Raw genomic sequence first — 23,640 nt, forward strand, 5'->3', positions numbered from 1 at the left:
CTCCATCTCAAGTCCAATCAGAAAGTTCCACACAGCTGTCTGCCTCAGTTATGAACCATTTTTGCCATTCAGTGCAAACTATCTTTTGTTCACATTTATGTCACTTTAATCTGGTGGCCATAAAACCACATGCTGAATGCACAAGTGTCAAAATACAGCCCTAGAGAGTGAGTCTTCCCAGGAAACATTCAGAATAGAAACAGATGGCTTGTCGTCCTACATCATGTTAACGGATGCATGGTAGACGGCCATTATAGAGGAAACTGTGTGTATGTTTTGGTTTACATCACTTGGCTGCTTTGTGTTTCCTCACCCCCTTTTTCCTCAGTCCATTCACTCTTCTTCCGGACAGTACTTTATGCATTATTTTGTGTGCTTTATTTCATTTTATTATTTTTTTTCTCCACTTCACACAGACAGGATATTGCTAGTATTGAATTTGATTCTGTCCCCTTTCAGGACAATGGCAAAAGACCCATTGTCTCTTGCCTTCGGCTTGTTCTGCTATTCTTGGATGGAGACATTGGCAAAGCACCTGAAGTTTTCATGGTTTAGCTCACTCAATTTTTATTTATTCTATATCATATGTCCTTGAACAGTGTCCTATTGAACCTTCACATATAAAGGAAACCCTGTTCAGTGCTCCCCAAGAGCCAATCAGATAAAAAGTGAGGAAATCTTCCCTCACAAAGCTTCCTCCACTGCTCTTGCAGAAGGTTCTACTTTTACCCCCTTTCAGCTGAATTTCCCACCACAGTCTCCTCTGCCAAAGTGGAACGATATGATATATGGAACTGAAACCCAGGTATAAAAATTGTCCTTACTTCCCCAACTCTCTAAGAAGACGCTGGTGTGAAGCACTGTTTGCCACTTGTGGCTTCTTTCAGTCTGTGAGCATCACAGTCTGTGAATTTCGTTGTATGGGTATACTGTGTATATACTTACAATGACAATAAATTATATTATATATCACTTCCTAATCAGATGTTCTCTCTTCATAGCAGACTTCAGTCTCAACTCTGTGTGTTAACCTGAGAAGAACTAATAAGAAAGTAAGCAAGAGACCTGATGGTTTATCCACGAGCCTCTTTGGCTCAGCCATAGGGGACCAACTATACTGGAATATAGTGTACCTGATGATGAAGCCTATGGTGATCCCATAAATGGGACATCAGAACAGTAGCACCCCTCCTCTGGTTCATGTACTCTAGCATCACCCTCTGATATTGGAGCCAACATGACTAGAACATCTTATGTGAGCATTTTTCTAAGAGTTTTAAATGACTGTTTTTAATATCATTATCTATTTAATTGACTTTTAATGTTACATCCCACTGTGATTTTAATTGTGTCTTACTATGTTGCTTAAATTATTTGTGAGCCACCTTAGGTCCCCCCATTGGAGAAATGCAGCATATTCAATCAATCAATCAATCAATCAATCAATCAATCAATCAATCAATCAATCAATCAATCAATCAATCAATCAATCAATCAATCAATCAATCAATCAATCAATTGGTAGAATTACTGTGCATTAACTTGTCTAATCCTACTAAGTTAGTAGCCAATGTTAACAGTCATTGCTACATCTTCTAACAGCAGATTCCACAGTTTAACTATGCTTTATGTCAACAGGTGCTTCCCTTCATCTGTTCTAAACTTCCCACCATTCAGCTCTGGTGGGTGATTCAAGTTCTAGTGTCATAAAAGACAGAGAAAAGCTTCACTCTATCTATTTTCTCCAAAACTTTATATGCCAGTAACATCCTTCCTTCTTCACTTTTCCCCATAAATTAAAAAAAACCACCTGAAATATTATAACCTTGCCTTCCACAAGGGAATACTTCTTCAGCCCCTGATCATTAGGGTTGCCCTTTTCTCTACCAGAACTGCATAAGGATCAGCCTAAGTCCAACTAGAAGAGACCCACTGAATCAACAGCTGAAGGGTGAGTCAACACTTATACATGAATTAGTCTACTCTGGAACTTTTCACTGGATTAGGCATACATTCATACTTCATCACAGGCTTTCCCTTCTTACAATACTAGAATTACTGAAGGTGGAGGAGATATTTCTCCTCTTCCACGGGCCTTCCTAGGATTTTTTCATTCTTTCATAAGGTGAGTAAAATTTAGGTGGGAATGACCATTTCTTTGCCCTTCATCTCCATCACATTTCCTCTCTCCCACCAACCAAATATGTGAATAGGAAATGTGCAGCACTCACAGCATCTCACACTGAAGGCCTCCATGGGCCAGGGAATGCCTATCTGTGAGTTAGATACTTTATGAATAACACATGTATATATGACCCTTTTCTTTTTATTTTGAATTGATACATCACATAATTTCCTCCATCTTGTTCCTATGTTGATTCTGACTTGCTGTAAAATATCTTTCTGTTCTGAATCAGATCAGGAGTAGGTCCAAGTTAATCCTCTGTCTCCAACCATAACCAGAGTTTGGGGAAATTACTTTTCTAGACTGCAACCTCCAGAATCCCTGCAGACAGCATAGAATCACAGAATCAAAGATTATAAGTAAAAACAAAATACAAAGGCAAATAAAAGAACAAAAATACAAGAGTGTGATGGCACCTTAAAGACTAACCATTAGGTTTTAATATGAATTTTCATGTACATGTTCACTTCCTCAGACCTAAGAGAGAAATATAACATGGCAAATATTTATACAGGGCATCAAAATACAGAGGTGCAAGGATAAAATAACTTCTGGCATAGGATAACAATAATAGAATAACATAAATGTTACTTATACTAAGGAGACTGTCTTTTTACAGTCGTTAATGATCTTTCCTTTGTAGGAGGATTTGTAAACAGCTAGAATGGTGTGTGAATTATCCCAGGCAATAGATGACTGGAAGAACAACAAGGCAATCACTTAAGACTCTCTGGTTTACCTTTGAAATTTTTAAGGTAGATTAAGGAGGAAACTATATCTGGGAGAAGCAGTACAGTACAATTATTGTATTGTTTATATTCAGTAGTACCCTATAAAGTGTTGGCTTATAATGAATCCTTTGCAATGGGTGATTACCGTATATATATATAATCTCAGCTGTCTCTCTCTGGATTCTTGTCTTGTAGTCTCTTCCTACCCCACCCCCCCCGGAATGGCCACTTTCAGATCTTGTGTAGAATGTCCTCATAAATTTAAATGAGGTAGATTTCTCTGTGTTGCCACCTCTGATCTCCAATTTGTGTCCATTAATTTGTTTCCTTAGTGATTGTCCCATTTCTCCTATGTAGAGTGCAGATGGGCATTATTGACAAAAGATGGCATAAACAGCATTGGTAGAGGAACAGGTAAAAGTATTTTGATGTTGTGTGTGACATTGTTAGGTCCAGTAATTGTGTTTATTCTGGCAAGACTATTGTTTGTTGCCCAAGGGAGCAATCTCATTCTGCATTATTTTAGGACCAATCTTGCCAGCCTGATGTCTCTAGGGAGCACACAAGCATGGTGGATATCATAGTCCTCCCAGAGTGGCCTCGGCTGCCAGGTGGGCAGTATATAAATCAAAGAAAATAAAAAAAATCCTCCTTGGTGACCCTCAACATTATATATTAAGCAGGAATCCTAGCAAAGGCATATTAGCAGCACATAACTGATGCACTACCATCCTCAGGAGGTTTGTCCAAGTTGACACATTCCCTGGGGTTCAATTCACCTTGGAAACAGTGGAATAAATCTATTAGTAAGACCCATTGTCTGGAAACTTTCGATTCCAGATGGGTGTAGGTTTGCCAAAAATAAACAGAATGCAAGGAGTGTGCAACACATTCTACATGGTTATGTTTCATATAACCAACACTGGTGTTTGCATTTAAATGTTGATCTGTAATTATATTTTTCAGTTTTATTTCTTTGCTACCTTTTGTGCCAAAAATGGCACCCTAGGCAACTAGTAGTATAACTCAAATAAAAACGGGGGGGGGGGGGAACAATCCAAAAACACATGCATAAAAAGAAATAACAATACCCAACAAGTTAAAACCTTTCCAACCATAATTCAGCCCAATGTGTGACCCAACAAAACCATTCTTGCTGCTGGTGAAAAGAGAGCAGAGAGCTTCTCTACTCTTTCTGGAAAGAGAGTTCCATGACCATTCACCAAGAAAGCTCTTTCCTTTTGTTCCCATACTGTAAGGTTCTTATTAGATTGCTATTTGCATCTAGAAATACCCATTCTGCTTCAAGAGAGGATGAAATACATGGAACAAATCCATACATTTCAAATCCTGTCACTTTTATGGCATAAAACTGGAAATGTGGAACAAGCTGGTAACTATAAATACCATGGAATTTGGCTGAATAAAAAGTCAAATCCCGGATCAACAATAATCATCAGAACAGAGATGGCCTGGGAAACCTTCTTTAAAATGAACAGTATAATGTGCAACCCCAACCCCCAAATACCTCAACAGATACCAAAAAACCTGGCTCTGAGGATGCAAATCGTACAGTGCTGTGTATTCTCAGATCTACGGTATTGGCAAGAAGTGATGGACTTGAATAAAGGTAACTGTGCAAAAGACAGAAGTATTTGAATTTGATTTATTGCAGGATTATAAGCATTTCATGGATTGACCAGACAACTAATGTAGAAACATTAATTAGTGAATGAATAATTCTAAAGGAATAAGAACCCACATAAAATGTAGAAAGCTAGAATCCTTGGATCACACAATGTAAAAGGAAAATATGATTGGTTCTGGCTGAAGAACCTGCAAGTGGTTTGGAGGCTGCACATTATCCTTGTTTTGAGCTGCCTGCATGCAGAGTCCTAAGAAAGATGATGATATGCAACCTCTGGTAGATAAAGAACAAGAAGAAGGGCAGAACCAGAACTTGAATTGTAGTCCATTACTTTTTGGACCACAATTCCCAGAATGCCCTTCTTGGCATGGGTGAAAGCCAAGGATTCATCCAAACTCAGATCAAAACAATATAGGCTTATAATAGTGCAGTCAGAAAGGTCTCCCAAGAGACATCTAACCCAATCCCTAGTCAATGCAGGGATCCATAGTTAAGGCATCCCTCACAGATGACCATCCCACCTCTTTTTAAATACTGCCAATGAGGGAGACATTATCATCAAATGAAACCACTCTCTGCACAATGATTGAGATACAGCAGAGGAGGATGCTCACAAAACCCAGCTGGTTTCACTCAACCTTTCTGTAGACTTTCACATTGAGATAAAAGGTGGTGATCATGTCATATTCCTTGATGATTGAAAAATACCACTGTTGAAAGGTGAAGGATAAGTGTGGCAAATTTTGAAACGAAGTCTGAACATAACCGAGGTCAAACGTGCTTGCTGTCAGAGTACCCTGTGTCGATTACAGCAAGCACCATGGATTCCAAGCGATAAAATTGCTGTCTGATTTTCATCCGACTAGCATGCTTTCACCGTGACGTAATTCCTCTGACTTTGATTGAATTACTCCAGATTTACATCAGGGAAGGCAAGATCAAAATCATGCTGTTAAGACCATGTCTGGTATGCCGAGTGTAGCCCCTCCAACAGCCCAGCTTGTCTGTTTGACAAGAAACGTCTGCTTTCTTGTCCCTGGTAATCACAGCAACGAGCTACTGCGGTAAGCTCCGGTCCTCGTCTTTATCTGTATAAAACAACATTATCTTTCCTAAGGCTTTATTGGAGTCTGTGGAATGTATGCCTCCCATTTTGTTTAAACGTATAATTTGGAAGTAGTCTCAAGTCAAATGTTGAATGTATGTGCTGACTAACACCCTATCTTTCGGTGCCCAAGCCAGTAAAAGAAGCATTCAGCATTGAGATAAAGGCTGACATATGGTAAACAGAGCGCTCTGTTAATACTGACCAGGTATAAAAGCAAGTGGAGGGGGAATCTCTGAGAACTTTCAACCTCCTGGGGGAAAAACACCCTATTGCTATTACTATCACTGCACTTAACTTTAATGACAGAAAATACTTTTTAGGTCAAACCTATTCTCAAATATGAGATACTGTAGGACTATATTCAGAGAGGTAGCCATGTAAGTCTGTTTTGGAAGGTGTAACAAAAAAAAGCAATACAAATGCAAAAGTCTTATGGCATATTTACAACTAACTAGTTTATTTCAGTGTGAACTTTTGAGGAATACAGTTCACTGCTTTAATTCATGGTGAGTGATCCTGAAGCATAGCTTTTCCATTTCTGACCCCCTTCTTACCCCTACAACCATGTACACAGTGGCTGAAATCCTGTTGCTTAGTATAGTAAATCACACTAGCGGAGGCCCATTTAACCATTGGGGATCTGGTGAGTCAACTCCTCCATGGGTTCCACTGAATTAAATTGGCCTACTCTAATTGCAATTTACTACACTTAGGTTAGCCACAACTAGAACAGGCCCATTTGAATGGATAGAGTTGACTCATCCAATCTTCACAGATTCATATCTAGTGCAATTTACTATGCTAAGCAACAGGATTTCAGCCAATATACATGTTACCTCCATATTGTCGTCTTCATATTTGAAGAAGTGGAACGTAATCCACAGATGTTCAGGTCTAAAAAAGAAGGAAAAGTGGCAAATCTGAGGCAATATGCTACACTAATGCAAGTCACCCGTTTCACACGAAGTGCAAAAACAGGACTGCAGTTGAACCCTAAGACAAAAATCATGATCACTAAAGAACTACAATACTTCGATGTAGACAATGAAGGCAATGAAGTAGTCAGAGGTTTTGCATACCTTCTTTCAATCATCAATGGAGACTGCAGCCAATAAATCTAAAGAAGACTGAGATTCAGAAGTACAACAATGAGAGAATTAGAGAAGAGGCTTAAGTGTAAGGATATATCAGTGATGACTAAGATCATCCACACTCTTTTATATACAATAATCATATAGGGGAAGGAAAGAAGGACAGTTAAGAAAGCTGACAGGGAGAATAATGATTTGTTTGAAATAAGGTGCTTGAGGAGAGTTTTCCAGATATGAGAAAGATGAACAATCCAATTAAGCCTGAACTATCTCCAGAGGCAAAAATGAGAAAACTGGGGGTGTCATATTTGAGGGACATTAAGAGAAGGGAAGATTTCCCTCAAATTGACAGTAATGCCAAGAAAAGTTGTAGGCAGCAGGAAAAGAGGAAGACAAAATATGAGATGGATTGACTACGTAAGGAAGGTTGCAGCGTTGAGTTTACAAGAGCTGCACAGGACAGGACATCTTGGAGATCAGTCATGTCAGCACCGTAATGTGGAAGTGACTTGATGCCATGTAACAACCACCACCAACCCCAAGACCTGTTCATCTGCCTTTAATGCTGCTCCAGATGGGTCCAGCACAGAGAACTGCTGAGAATAGAGATGGGCATGAACCAAAAAAATGAACCAGGTAATTCGTAAAAAAAATTGCTGGTTCATTGGATCGGGTTGGTTCAGATTTGTCAAAACCAATGAAGCAGAACAAACTGAATCAACCAGATTTTTTAACAGTTTAATGAACTTTATGGTTCATTTCCACACACACACACCTGCAGCCTGCCCCACCCCTTTCCCTTTGTCCCCATGGCCTCCCTACCTTATGCTGCTGCTACCTCTTCTGCCACCGCCATCTTCAGAGACAGTGGCTCGGCTTCCATTCCACAAGCCCAGCCTGTTATCTCTGCACATGCATTGGGGCCCCAGTGGATTTGGAAGATCATCTGGGACCAACATTACTTGTAAGGTGTACAGCGCTGGATTGGGGCCGCATGGCTGTGCTGAACCAGGGCTGGAATGATGATGGAGGAGAAGGAGGCAGCAGCAGGACCAGGTATGGAGTGATAGAGGCAGGTAGATGGCAGAGTGGGTGGGGGTTTAGTTTCCCCTCCCCCCCAGGCATGAACCTTTTTAAAAAATGAATTAGCATGTGGTTCATTTTTAAAAAATGTTCTGAAAGTTCGTGGTTCGTGGCTGAACCATGAATCATCACAAACTGCCATTTTTCTTGTTCATGCCCATCTGTAGCTGAGAGAATCTGTGAAACCACCTCTACTCCTGTCCATTCATTGAAGGTGCCCAATCCAATGAATGGAACTCTGCTCACAGACCTTTGGATCCAGTCCTGCTGCTTTCCACCTTATAAACCAGTAAGCCAAAAGCACTGGTAAATAGAAATGCTGAAAAAGAATCAGCTTAAGAAAATAGACATTAAAATTTTTGTGTAAACAAATCTAAGCCATAAGAGTTTCTTTGACAATTCACCTATGCACGTAGTTCACGTCTACTCTGTTTGAATCCCAAAGGAGATAATAACATCATGACAATACATTTCTCTCTAATATTTGGAGCATGCATAGCAGTGGATAAAGTCATAAACATTACCAGTGAAATCTGCGCCAAATGCTAGTTAACTGGCTTAAAACAATGTCTTCCATAAGTATTTATCATACCAACATTGACCACAGAATACAATATTTTCCCTGAATCTGGCTTTCATATAGTTCACATATGCTCCAGCTTTATATCAGATAATCTCCTCCAGAGCCCAGAAAAGTTACTTCTTCAGACTGCAACTGCCAGAGTTCCTCAACCAGGATGCCCAGTGACCAGGCTGGCTGGAAGATTCTGGGAACTGTAGTCAAAAATATTTTTCGCAGGCTGTTTTGAAAAGCCCCAGCTTTGATAATTAAAATGCTGGGGGGGGGGGAGAGGGGAGGTTCACAGCCAAGACATTGAACACTATAGCTTTTGCCTCTTGTTTGTCTTCACCTCCTGGTGCCCACAGCTATACTGCCTCTGAATATGGAGGTTTTATGAATTATGTTCCAGAGGGATTCTGTTCCTGGAAAAATGTATGCATATGGGCTTTCTGCCCTTATATACATGGCAATATTAGTTTATGAGAGAGGTTAAAGGGTATGCATGTTTCTCCATTGTACATATTGTACATATATTCACATCTTTACTTCACCATTTCATTAAGTCCAAAACAGCTCTTCAAAATATTCTGGCACAAAGGGACGATAGCTGCATCTGAGCTGTTCTTGCTTCTGCCCTATCCCAGCAACCATAGTACAGATCATGTGCTCATCTTCTGGAATCTTCTAGCAATGGGTAATTCTACATGAGGGAAGTTCCTGTTGGAATTTGTGTGTAATGTATATATAACCAAACTTCTGTTTTAAAAAGTCAGGAAATTCAACTCTTAAAAAAACCCTCCTGTTTATGAATGTGGGATGTTGTACTTCGGTACTCACAAACCCCTTTTATCCTCAATACCATTCACATTTCTTCAAAAACAGCCACAACAATTGTTTTGTGTTTGAGTGAGAAGTGGTTAAATGATGAAAAAAGGAACCAGCTTCTGGAATTCTCCCTTGCATGGCATCACTTTGTGAATGGTAGTGAGCACAAGAGGGTATCCTGTAGCCCATCTTGACTGCTGGCACTGGTGATGTCAACATTCAGGATGTTCTTTGCTATGTAAAGCTTGCCATCTTTTTTCCTACTGCCAATATGGGCATGATATTGTGCAGCAATATCAGGCCATTTCCTAGCATTTTAAATTGTGGATACAGAAGTACAAAATCGCACATTCATAAATGGGGGTTGGTTGGTTGGTTGATTTGAAGAATTAAATGTACTGTAACAGTAGCCATAAGCCTACCTCTAATCATCAATACATTTTGGAATTTCCATGTAATCAGGAAATACCCCAAAGTTCAGTGAATGCATGTATTTTTATCTCTTTGGGTGAGAGATAATGTATTTTTGTACATTTTTTTAAAAAATGGAGAGTGATGGGGAGAAAGGCGGAATGGGTTTATGAGTGAATGCATGTAAATTAATACAGAAAGAAAATCAACTGATCTATTCACCCCTAGAAAAATCAGTTTCTGTTCTATTGGAAAATGACCGTGAACTGACCGCTCATATTCACTGGGAACAGGTTGGTGAGAGGAGAGTTAAATGTGAGTAAAAAATTACAAGCACTAAATATGATGATTTGGAATGATGAGACTGCCTTTCCTGAAAGACAACATGCAGATTAAAGAGCTTTTAACTGTTCTTGATGCAACCAAAGCGTTATGGTCTTCTGTTAAAAACTGAGCTTCAGCCAAAGTTTATGTAAGTTGTTCGCATTACTCACCCTGTAATGATGTACTTGGCTTCATTGTTTGCGGTCTGCTTCTCATTTGTTTGGCATTGCATTCCAAGATTGCAGTGACTCATAAATTTCCTTTTGTTTTACTATTGTAAAAGATCAGGAATACAAAACAACTCACATGTTGTGCATGAAAAGTCTCAAATATACTGGCATCTGGGGGTCTTCTCTCAAGGACCAGACAGGTGTAGAAAAATGGATAGCAGGATTCCAGTGGAGTCTTGTTTCTTACATAATGCGTGAGTTCTGCATACGATGAAAACCTGGGGGAAACCTCTGTAACAGAGACATTTTCCAAAATAATAGTTGACATATACCCTCCTCTATTAGGGAGGGGAATACTCCATTTGAAGGGCTACTCAAAGAAGGTGTCTTCCGTTGGGAAGGTTGTCGAGTCCAAATCTGATTTAAAGATCAAGAACCTTAAGGAGGGAAATCAGAGACCTTGAAGTTGCCTCTCCACAGTTAGCATGTGGACAGATGACTGAATAACAAACAAGTCATATGATTGCTGTCTCCCCCCCCTAAAACTAGATGGCTTGCAGTTTGAATTAGTAACATTATTCCTAATTATTGCCTCTGTACATGTAAATTACATACAGTATGCAGATTTATACAGATCAGTATCCACTTTCATTCTCATGTCTGATGATGTATAACTAGCTAATCTTGCTTGAAAGCTACTTGCTCATTATGCTAGGTGGAACAGTAGACTGCTGTCCCCAAGTCCTACCTTGCTAGTATCAGTGTCATCTGCTAGCTGCCCCAAATGCTTTATGCCAGCTCAGCTTGGGCAACTGGTGTTAAAGGTATATTTCTGCACCCCCTAACCACCTGCAGCCCCCTTTGCTCCATTAGCTGGCTCTGCAACTAGAAGGTCTGGACTTGAGATGTACTCAGACTTAGCATCTAACAGATGCTAAGGGTGGATTGGGTTGCAGGTTAACGTGTGCAGAACCAGGCACATGATCCCTTCAGCGTGTGCCAAGTACTTCATGAATCACATTTATAGCATGACAACTTTTTTTGTGTATGCATTAGCTTATGCCGCTTGTTGGACAAGCATCAAATGATCTCAAATCTCTTTGAAACAATTGTGTGTTGCATATTGATCATGTGTGACTAGAGACACACAGATGATATCAACAGTTTCCCATGATGAGAGTCTTGTATATGGTTACTGAAGTCCAGTTTGCTCCATATGGTCTAGTTAAAAAAAAAACCAAAACAATCCAATGACACCAATGTGCCAAAAGGGTCGGAATTACTGGGCAGCATCTAACATCTTAGCACACCAACACTGATCTTGATCTTTCCATATGCTTGTTCCCTCCACCTATCCACGGTAGTGTAGCACAGTGGTCCCCAACCTTGGGCCTCCAGATGTTCTTGGACTACAACTCCCAGAAGCCTTCACCACCATCTCTGCTGGTCAGGATTTCTGGGAGTTGAAGTCCAAGAACATCTGGAGGCCCAAGGTTGGGGACCACTGGTGTAGCAGAAGCTGACCTCACATGGTTAGAACTAGAACATTTTGATTGGCTGGGATGATGACACCATCCCCCTCTCTCCCCTGGATTTCCATGTCCCTTGTGAGTTTAGGAATGGATGACAGATCTTTCCAAGCAATTCACTGTGAGTGATCACCATTGTAAGGTGCAGGGTTTTGTTTGTTTGTTTGTTTGTTTTTGCCTGGACTGGCCTTGAAAGTGCAATTAAGACCTATCAGTTTTACAAAGGACCTGCTGCTGGTAGGGATCAAAAACACAAGAATGGGCTTGTTGGCATGGATCAATGCAGTTTCTTGAATGTTTGGACTTGTGCTGCAGACATGGCTATAGAGACTGTCATGGCGACTGTCTGTCCTTTAAAAATTACCAGTGCACCATAGATTCTTAACCTTAAACTGTGATTCTAACCTTATTTCCTTTCTTACCCAGTACTTGGAAAATTGTGAATCTACCAATCAGCAATGGAAGTTGTAGTTCAACCATAATATTTCCATCCTCTGGCTAACACTGCATTGTGTGGTAGATAATTCCATAATTTCAGTAACCCTTCTGTTAAAAACTGAGGTTTGTTTATAATTGCAAAAGTACAGATTTATAGTCTGGGAGAAATCCTTCCTGGCTCTCCAGGTGGCAAGGAGTCCCTTTGCAAAATTGCAACAATACTAATTGCAATGTAGACACCAGTATGAAGTCTTTTTGGAATGGCTTATATATTAAATCAGCTGGCTGGATTGCTCAGTGGGTCAGGTATCTGACTGCAGAGCCAGAGGTTGGCAGTTCAAGTCCCCACTGTGCATCCAGGAAGAAGAGTCACCCTGCGTGGTCTTCGGCAAGCTGCACAGTCCCAGGGTGGCCCTAGAAGAATGGAATGGTAAACCACTTCTGAGTATTCTCTTCCTAGAAAACCCTGAAAAGGATTGCTGTAAGTCGGAATTGACTTGATGACACATGATGAGGAGGAGGAGGAGGAGGAGGAGGAGGAGATTTTAAATTGTGCCTACTTCCCAATGTTTCATTGATCTCAAAGATAGATTCAGAATATGTCTCATCCTCCTTCTTCTAGAAGACTAGAAAAGTATGCATTGTCTTTTTTACAGTGTTAAATCTCTTGCAAAACTTTTTCTGTACTAGCTGGAATGTCTCTGTACCCTTGGCCATATGCTCATGGTGTAGATCACAGGAAAATACAACCCTTTCCCTTTGAGAAGACTACATGAATAGATATTCTCCTGAAGTCTCTTCACTGAAATGGAAAATTTTCTGTGAACAAAGTCAAAGTGGATAAGGACAGCTCCTAAGTAGCCAAGTTGAAATAAATATATCAAATTTTCAGGTCTAATGCTCTGTTTATCATGGATGGACTTCAACATTTCACACATTGCACAAGCTAGTGATCACACTCAATGATTCCAATAGGGTTTATGCAAGGAGGTACTGGATGCATCCTTGTGTGAGCTGTGGGAAACCACATGAGCTACAGAACATTGAATATATAAAGGAATGGGGCCAGAAGATTTTTCCCGAGAGATGAAAAGTGATGGCAGGAAATATTGATAATCTACGGAGCAGCAAACAAAGCAGCAGTATGATCAGCAGTATCAAGGAAGCAGATGGAACACTTAAGATATTGTGAGTTAGATATCTGGCTAGTTATGTATCAATTCCCCACTGTGCATCCCAGGGGAAAAGCCACTCTGTGTAGCCTTGGGCAAGCTGCACAGTCCCAGGATGCCCCTAGAAGAAGGGAATGGAAAACCACATCTGATTATATCTAGAAGAGCCTGGAAAGTGTCACCATAAGTCAGAATTGAATTGACAACATGCAAATTATGAATTAGAATAAATGCATATATTTAAAAAAAACAGAAGAAAAAGAAATTACTGTGGCACTCATGTTTCAGTATGAGCTATACAGAATACAATGACTTCCTCAAACACATGGAGTGAAATATTTACTCACATGTTTATGTACAAGTAAATATTGTAAAGTGACAGTGAAGATGGATAAAGGCATAGAAAATAGACTTTTAGAGTGATAACATTATTAACATAAGTAATGAACTCAGAGGTACCCATTGTGGTGTAGTGCAGTGGTCCTCAACCTTGGGCTTCCAGACGTTCTTGGACTTCAACTCCCAGAAATCCTGGCCAGAAGAGGTGGTGGTGTAGGCTTCTGGGAGTTGTAGTCCAAGAACATCTGGAGGCCCAAGGTTGGGGACCACTGGTGTAGTGCATAGTTACAGACTCTGGAGACCTGGGTTTGAATCCCTGCCTAGCCATGAAAACTGGTGGTAGTGAGGCGGCACTAGTTAAACCACTCCTTAAAAATCTCACTTACCTTGAAAAACTTTATTAGGGTTGCTATGAGTAAGCCACAACTTAATGACACACAACACACACAATGAACTTCAAGAGTGTTGACTATATATACATCCTAGTCATAGTGATATTGAATGTCTATCAAATAAACATATGGTTGCCTTTGAAGTGCAAAGATATTGATTTAGGAAGTGACTTGTTTTTTTTTCTCAATTATTGTCTCCTAATTTTGAGGCCAGAGTAGAGATGGGGATGAATTTTTTAAAATGGTGATTTGTTTTGATCCGTTATTGGTCAAGTTTAACAAATCAATGAATACGAATATACAAATATTCTTCGATGACTGTTGTGGGGTTTTCGGGCTCTTTGGCCATGTTCTGAAGGTTGTTCTTCCTAACGTTTCACCAGTCTCTGTGGCCAGCATCTTCAGAGGACAGCACTCTGTGCTCTGGTGTAGTTGGCTTGGGAGTGCTGTCCTCTGAAGATGCCGGCCACAGAGACTGGCAAAACATTAGGAAGAACAACCTTTTGTGATCACAAAAAAGTCATCGTAATGCAGTTTTGTCGTACTGCGGGGTCATCGTATTGTGGGGCACCACTATATATGTGTAATAGTGTTGGCAGCATTAATAAGGCTGCTCTTACTCCCTTGTGACTGTTTCTGGCTTCCATCCCAAGTCAAGGAGCTGGAAAATATAGCAGAGCACACAGTCTGCATGTAGGAAATTTCAATGCCTGGTGCCTTCAGATAAAGCTAGGGAAAAAATCTGTCTGTGCTGCAGAGAAACCACTGTGTTGGTGTTGATGATATTGGCCTAAGTTGTCCAATGGTCTGGCTCAGTACATGGCAGATTCCATGTTCCTAAATCTGAGCATCCTGGATCCAAGTACTGTAAGCAATTAGTGAGGATTCACACAACAATTCTAGGAGGATTTAAAAGTCAACACAAGTTAGCTTTCTTCAGTCATGTTGAAACATGATCACATGGACAGACATCAGGACTGGAACACATCTTCTAATTTGGAGATGAGGGACTTCATTCTAATATGGAGTGAGTGTGTTTTGTTTTCCTTAAAATCAAGACACAAGACACTGAGATGGATACGCAGCTGGATGTACAGAGATGGGTGAACTTCAAGTGACTTAGAAACAAGCCAAGTTGTTGACAGCCAACAAATCTTCCCTGGCTCAAATTTTAATCCACAACATATCAAGATTAATATGCTTTTCAGCAAGAAGGGGAAAGAGAAGAATAATTTCATGGCAGACTACATTTGCTGTACACGCAGGTTCTGTCGTTAGCATTTTCAATTAAAAAGAAATCTCAATGACATGACTGAGAAAAACAACCTTGCCTGACAGCATTAGAGTACGTGGGCCCAGAGCTTGAAAATTTTACTCCTTTGGACTATTTATTCATTCATTCATTCATTCCTTTGTTCAGCTTATATACCACCCATCTGGCCTGCGGCCACTCTGGGCAGTTCACAACATAAAAGTAACACAAACAAAATCATACAAAACAACTTAATTATAAAATAAAATATAACCGTTTCAAACAATGTAAAATGCATTCTAAAATATCTAAACATTAAAGATGGTGGTGATATTAGACAACATGGTCAGTAGCATTCTGGGAGCTATAGTTCTCTAAAAGGAACTTTTTCAAGCTCTGCATAGACAAATGAATTCTGTGGGCTTATAGTAATAAATATTATTGCATGCCATTAGGTCGATGTAGACTTATGGCGACCCTTTCCAGGGTTTTCTAGGTAAAGAATAAACCAAACCGTCTGCTCCACAGACAGATACCTAAACCACTGAGCTATCCAACCCATATGCTATATTTAGCCCATCATTAGAAGACAGAATTCTTGAAATACAAAAGATGTCTGATTGTCACAGGAGAAACACCTCCTGGAGTTTACAAATTTGCTTCATTTGCCTCATGACTGCCCATGGGGAGGTAAGTACAAGCTACGTTTGCAAGTATGATTGCTCATCATTGGAATCTGCCAGTATCATTTTTCTACAATGGCAGAATTCTAGTAATAAGTTGCAACTAGAGTAGACCCATTGAATCAATTGGATTTATAGAGATGTTCTCACCAAATCCCCACTGATTCAATGGGTTTGCTCTAGTTGTGATTTATTACTGAATTTCAGCCAAAGTTAATGGATTTCAGCTTTTGATTGTGTGTTATTTGTAATGTATAACTTGGCCCTGTATAAAGCCACCTGTTAAGCCCTGTGGTAGCTGGAACATAATTTACAAATGGCTCTGAGGCTTTAGGTATATCTTTTAAGCTGATACAAGCTATTGCTTACTCGTGTAGCTGAAGCCAGAAAGGTGTTTGCACAGTGATTTATATTTTACATAACTGCGTTTTCCCAGAAATGATATACTGTACTAGGAAATTCTGGAGGGCAAGTTTCATTGAAAACAAGTGAAGTTCCAATTCATATCAATGGATCATTGCAGGGCAGCTTCCTGATGGCTTTTCTCCCCAAAGAAAAACTGTGCACAGTCTAATCATGAAACAAAACCCACCCACATGGTCTCCACACATTTCTCTATCTCTTCTTTTCAGCATGCAAGATATATTTTGTAGTTTCCAATTCACATCCTGTACTTGGTGATAACTAATGCCACATTGAGACTGGTGGAAGAGGGGACACCTGAAGACAGTTACTGCCTCTTCTAGTCTACGGAAAGGTAGCCAACTGTGTCTTGCTCACATGAGTTCAGTTACTCATTCTGATGATATTTAAAGCTTTTAAACTGACACTGTTCTGAACCCAAATAAAGTTTATCTGTTTGAAATCAATAGGACACATTATTTACAACATGTCCTCCTGATTTCAATGGGAATTGAGTATACAGTGGTTCCTCGCAAGACAAACGCCTTGCGGGATGAAAAAAATGCAAGACGAATGTTTTTTCCCGATCGCTATGGTGCCTTGCAAGACTTTTTTTCTATGACCATGCTTCACAAGACGATTCCCCCCCCCGAGACTGATACCTCGCAAGAAAAAAAAATTTCATTCGTCTTGCAAGGTTCCCATAGGAATGAATTGCAATGCATTCCTGTGGGAAGCCGCTTTTCACGAGATGATTTTTTCGCAAGACAGTGCTTCTCGCGGAATGAATTACATTTGTCTTGCGAGGCACCACTGTAACTCTCTTTATTTAGATTTGTGTCTTTGCTAATTAACTTTGCTAAAAGGCTGTTCTGGAGACTTAAATCTTTTTCTGATTTAGTGGTAGTTACTTTGCTTGATACAGATATTGTATTTCCATTGATGCAGCCTAGTACTGTACACTGTTTTGCTGCTACACTACATTGTCAACTCATATTTGGCTTGTGGTCTATTAAAGTTCCTGGATCCTTTTCCCATGTACAGTATTATGGCTAAATCACCTATCCTATATTTGTATATCTGATTTTTTTTTTGTGCCTAAGTGTGGAACTTCACTTTATTTTCCTGTTGAAACTTTTTCTTTTTATCTTTTTTGCCCTGATTCTCTTGATATCATGTTAAATCTTAATTCATCTTCTGAAGTATCAGCTCCTTCAATCACTTTGGTATCATCTTTAAATTTGATGATAATTTTTTCCACACCCTAATTTAAGTCATTTATACAGATGTTGAACAATGTAAGTCTCAGGACAGTACCCTGTGTCACCCCATCTCCAGGATAACTCTTTGAGTATGACCAATCAACCACCTACAAATCCCCCTAAAAGTTATATTGTCTAACCCACAGTTTACCTGTTTAGCTCCCTACATCAGGATTGACTTTGTTCAAAGTCTTGCTGAACACAAGATATACTAATACCTGGGTCAAAGAGTGGACCTGCCACAGATACTTCAGATTTAGATCCCCTCTGAGTCCATAAAGCTCCTTCTGTGTCCTGGGGAGGATGTCTTGCGTGCTCCACTAGTGATAATTGTACTAGTCAACCCCAGTTTTTCTGAATCAAATAAGTTATTTTCCTTTCTGCATTTCTATTCCTGTTCTACTTTGAATGGTCAAATGGGACAATATTAACTTTTCCTTTCATATTATCTAACCAATGTATTCTAGCTTTTTGCATTTTATGTGTTCTATGATTGGTCACCCTCTGTCCAGGAAATTCTAAGCATTCTGCAATACATCCACATTTCAAATGCTTTTACATAGTTATCTGAGTCAAGATCTCTGATTTCATGTCATATAATACAATAAAAATACATAGCAAAGTATATTTCAGAGCTGGAATATCCCGCCTATAGAAGAGCTTTCGCTTTGGCTCACTGCTCAGCTATCCCGTCAAAGGTTCTTGAAGGGAGATTCCCTACGAGGACAGATGCTGTCCATGCCCCCCAAGGGGAGGTGGAATCAATGTTATATATGTTTTTCCATTACCCCTTTCATCACCTACATAGGGAGAGATTTATCCTGCCATGTTTAGATAGATTACCAGCAGATGCAAATCAGGAGGGTTTGGAAAGACATTTAAATGATGAAAACGCTTTTATTACTAAACAAATAGCTAAATTTTGTTTATATTTGATTAAAATTTATATTAAGAAGATGGGTTAATTAGAACGTTTGAATTCTAAATTAAATTTTAAACTTTGAATTTTGAATCATATGTAGATATCTCCTTTTGTTACCAGGGTATCATCCTTTAACTGTGCTAGATGTATTCCTATGGCTTTATACCACAATAAAGTAATTGATTCATTCATAGCAAAGTATGATACGCATTCTCAAACACAATATAAATTTTTATATACACGAAGGTGTAGTTGCAACAGGACTGAGAGGGTGGAAGCCCCATGGCTCCTTGAGTAGTAGGGATAATGACAGCATCCTTTAGGTCTTTCAAAATCCTCTGTTCCCTCTAAGCTTAGCTTCAATCCTTATAACTACTGGGGGAAAATTAATTTCTCCAGGAACAGCATATTTTTATTAGCTGTTTCAGTTGTAACATGAGATGTTTGAAGGCAAAGTGGCCTTGAGTGGGCAATTAAGAACCACTAACTTAGAAAATACCTTCTTCCCGTTTCCTGATAAGGATGGACCCATCTGTTTGCATTTTTAGCTTCTCCTTCTTGGGCAAGGGAAGGCTCACTATGAATATTGTTATGATGAGTGCTTGTACTTCCAAATAGCCATTTTTACACCATTGGTGTAAAACATTACTTTCTTCACTGGAATTACTGAGTAAGCTATGCAGATGATTTACAGTGTCAAGGGGTAATATTGTATTGTCAGATGGTATTGGAAAGGGTTCCATGAGCTTCAGGACTAAGGGGGTGCTAACCCTCCCATTGGGCTCGGCCCTTGGGTTGAGGCAGTTGCGGAAGGGCAAATACCTCCCCCCCCACAAACACACACTAAAGGCAGTTGGGGGACAGAGTTATGACCCCCCCCATACACACGGTTAATTATATGCTTGTGTGTTTCTTGGGGTTTCTTTAAATTTAAGTGAAAGTGGCACACAGACACACGCGCATGCACATTCAATAAATAAATAAACAAAGATGTTCAAATTAATATTAAATAAGATTATAATAACAACAGGAATAGTTGCATTGGAGCAACTACCAGCTGTATTTTTTTAAAAAAAAGAATTATTATTATAATTCATAGCTAAATAAATAGGCAAACAATAAGGGCACAATACAGGGTGTTTTCACAATTGGAGCATGTTAGTAAGGGCTGGGGGTGCTGCAGGTTAAACCGCAGAAGCCTCTGTGCTACAAGGTCAGAAGACCAGCAATCATAAGATCGAATCCACATGACAGAGTGAGCTCCCATCGCTTGTTCCAGCTCCTGCCAACCTAGCCATTCGAAAGCATGCAAAAATGCGAGTATATAAATGGGTACCACCTCAGTGGAAAGGTAATGGCATTCCATGTCTAATTGTGCTGACCATGTGACCATGGAAACTGTCTTTGGACAAACGCTGCCTCTATGATTTGGAAACGGGGACGAGCACTGCGCCCTAGAGTTGGACACGACTGGATTAAATGTCAAGGGCAGCTTTTACCTAGTAAGGGTTGGCTCCCTGGCTAGTAGGTTGATTATTTAGTAAGAGCTTTTGTTAGCAGCCATGGCCCCCAAAAAAGGTCAGGGCAATAGCAAAGGCAAACAGCCTGCAAAGCACAGGGCCCCCAAAGCGTATAGAGTTGGATACCTGCCACCAATACTGTAAGATTCCTGAAAAAAAGCTGGTTGACTTGCGGGCCAGACTGGGGCGTCTATAGAGGTAGAAGAAGGCCACCCTAAGAGAGTTACAGGAGACGGTGGGCCATTCGAATTTTGCTTGTAGGGTAGTTGCCCCAGGTAGGGCGTTTTTGTGCAGACTGTGCAGCCATTAAGGATCTCCCCAAACCGTTCCATAGAACCAGAATTACAGCAGGTTTTGTCATCTATTTCCGGGGTCGCTGGTGTGCAGGGACTTGGCTTGAGGAGTGGCAAAGGTCAGGCCTGATTAGAGAATTGACATTCCTGGAGTTTTCCCCCCCTATTCTCAGCACCACTTGGTTATGGGCTGAGGAATTGGCCCATTCAGTAGTCAGATTCTGGTGCGATAATATGGCAGTGGTGCATGTCATTAATAACATGTCATCCAGAGAGTATAACTGCTGTAAATATTTTAACTGGATGTGATTGGTGGATTGTTTTTCTTTCATGGTATCCTATTACCAGGATAAACTTTTTTCTCTCTCTCCTTTCTGCCTGTGACACTTGATACTGGCAGATGCTCATTAACCCGGGAACCTTGTGGCAGTATTACAGACTTAAATGTAACCCTTCAGGTTTAGTCCATCGATAGAAAATACTAGAAGACAACATAGAGAGCAAATTTATGTCCTAACTGTTCAATGAAGCATGCTGTGCTTGTCTGACAGGTTAGCTTCTTTTTGGTCCTTAAAGAAAATACATTGAAATGGTATTTAGTTTGGAAAGATCATGTTTTGTATTTAGGGTAATGAAGGAACAGAATTTTGCTCTCTTGAAAAAAAATGAAACAGGACATTCTCTCTGCCCAGGACAGATAAACTGGGAGATTTCTAAGGGAGAAGAAATTTGCAGAGGTGACTATGTTAATCTGTAGCAACAAAAATGTTTGCTATCTCAAAGACTAAGCTTTTGCAGTGGAAGCTTTCGTGGGCTGCAGCCCATCACTTATAGCTGCACGGGAGGAAGTCAGTTGTCCTCTCTGAAAGCTGATGTAAAAAATGTGTTTGTCTTTAAGGTGCCTCAAAGCTTTTGTCTATTTTGAATCAGAGAGGGGTGTTTTATCAAGCAAGCCTAGGGGCATTTCTAAGAGTAGTTTTTAGTAGTTTCCAGATTTCATGTCATGCAGCTGTTATGGTTGTTAGAGGAGTTGATGTTTGGTTGTTCTGTGGGCTACAGATTTCTATCAGGAGGCTTTCAGAAAGAAAACTTTCACAGTGGAGCCCGACCTTTGAGGTTCTCTCCCTTCTGGTGTTATGGCAGGTGCCAATTGTGGCATGCTTTAAATAAAGAAAAGCAAAAGTGTGCTGCTTAGATACCGCCCTACAGCACTTAAAGCACTCTCTGGTCAGTTTACAATTTAATTATGCAGGCTACACAATGCCCCAACCACCACCATCAGTGAGCTTGGTACTCAAATTGCCAACTTCAGAAGTAAGGAAGGCTGAGTCAACCTTGAGCCAGCAAACTAAGCTTTTCAGGATTGAACTGAGGATGTGACCAGAGTCTGGACTGCAATATTGCAGTTTAACCATTGTGCCATGAGGCTCAACCACTTCACTCAGGCCGTTGTGAGGAGTGAGAATCAGAACCTCTGATCAGTGTCCATTTGTAAGGTGGCAAAACAGAACCAAGGAAAGGAAGGAACCCTCTAATTTTTCAGTAGCCACGCAGGAAGCAAAAACTTCTGCCATCTGCAGCTTTTGTGATCATTCAATTAGCACACATAACATGTGAAGCATTTCCCCCCCCAGGCCTATGTGAACTAACCCACACAAAGTCCCTGTTCAGGACTGTGCCACTGCTGTTAGGACTTGTACAACAAGAAGGCTCACAAGTCATGATGCGGGCACTCTACTTCCTGCCTTCTGGCCAATTGCACAATGGGCCTAACTGCATCTACCCACTGGCTCTCTCCCTTCATTTCTGACTTCTTGGCATGCCAACAATGAGCAAAGGCAACAGTTTGCAGCCACTTTAGTGCTGACCAGGAAAGGCTTAAAGATGGCTCCCCATGTTTCAAAGGCATTTCACAAGAGAAATCAAATTTTTCTCCTCCTCTAGCGTGGCTAATGCTGAGATTTGTTCCGTCACCTAGAAATTCCCTGAGATGTCAGTTGCCACCCTAAGACCTGCTAACCCTACAGTTTCAGGAGAGTGTGCAAGTCTCAGGGGAGAGCTGGACCATAAAGAAGGCTGACCACTGAAGAATTGATGCTTTTGAATTGTGGTGCTGGAGGAGGTTCTTGAGAGTCCCATGGACTGCAAGGAGAACAAACCTATCCATTCTACAGGAAATCAACCCTGAGTGTTCACTGGAAGGACAGATCCTGAAGCTGAGGCTTCAATACTTTGGTCATCGCATGAGAAGAGAAATCTCTGTGGAAAAGACCCTGATGTTGGGAAAGTGTGAAGGCAAGAGGAGAAGGGGATGACAGAGGATGAGATGGTTGGACAGTGTCATTGAAGCAACCAACATGAATTTGACCCAACTCCGGGAGGCAGTGAAAGACAGGAGGGCCTGATGTGCTCTGGTCCATGGGGTCATGAAGAGTTGGACATGGCTTAACGACTAAACAACAACAACAAAGCTTCAACAGAGCCACTTCAAGAAGAAAAAGTAATCCATGGAGAATAATCTGAGATTTGCTGGAATCAAAAACATTTGGGAAGACATTAGCAGTTTTGTTGGCAAGAATAAAGGTCAAAAAGCAAATTATTTCTTGCTAGTAGATATCTATTGATATGTGTGCATAATGTAATAACATGTTATTGTTTAGAATTGTTTTTTCTTTCTGAGATTATTTGTGGCTATGACTGATTGGTATCTATATTGTTGCGATGCTTTGCTTTATTTTTGCAGACTACCTGGACATAGCCCATATAGAAAGCTAAGTTATCAGGTAAACAGACAAATGACTCAGATCATTTTGATTGAACAGTATAAACAAAGGAGTAGGCACTGATCAGGAGCTGTTAGGATCCAAGGCTTTTTTTTCTTTTTCTTTCTTTCTTTTCTTGTTTCTTCCTCTCTTTTTTGAGAATCACATCTGGAAAGGTAAGTCTTAGCCAGATGGCACTTACCCTAAGCAAAGTAAACTGTCCAATCCAAACATCAAAGATTACAAAGCCAGGCTTTTAGTTTTGAAGCCAAATGGAAGATCAAGGAGGACTGTGGTTCAAGAGGTAGCCTGAAATACATGCCAAGTTCAAAAGGAAGGGCCTGCACAATAAAGCTGACATTTTAGCTAACACTAAGGGAAAAGTACATAAACAGATGCATGCTCCTTATCTAGAGCAAAAATGGGCGAGAATTTCATTTCAGCTGCTTTTTAAAAAAATCTGAATTTACCAAAAGTTGCAAATATCTCATATTAATAATAGTAAGAATTTGAGACATTAAAAAAGATGATTGACA

At 40.2% G+C, this 23,640-nt stretch overlaps 1 long non-coding RNA gene across 1 annotated transcript in view; it reads right to left on the reverse strand.

The window, feature by feature from the left end:
- Positions 1-385: 385 nt before the first annotated feature.
- LOC140704230 (uncharacterized) overlaps positions 386-23,640 on the reverse strand; it is a 54,715-nt gene continuing 31,460 nt past the window's right edge. The window contains exons 3-4 of the long non-coding RNA XR_012083358.2: positions 2,615-2,662; positions 386-2,506 (exon numbers count right to left, since the gene is read on the reverse strand). This is a non-coding gene — a long non-coding RNA (uncharacterized LOC140704230). The remainder of the gene's footprint in view (positions 2,507-2,614; positions 2,663-23,640) is intronic.

This window comes from Pogona vitticeps, chromosome 2 (assembly GCF_051106095.1).
Source record: "Pogona vitticeps strain Pit_001003342236 chromosome 2, PviZW2.1, whole genome shotgun sequence".
In the NCBI taxonomy this organism is placed as follows: domain Eukaryota; kingdom Metazoa; phylum Chordata; class Lepidosauria; order Squamata; family Agamidae; genus Pogona; species Pogona vitticeps.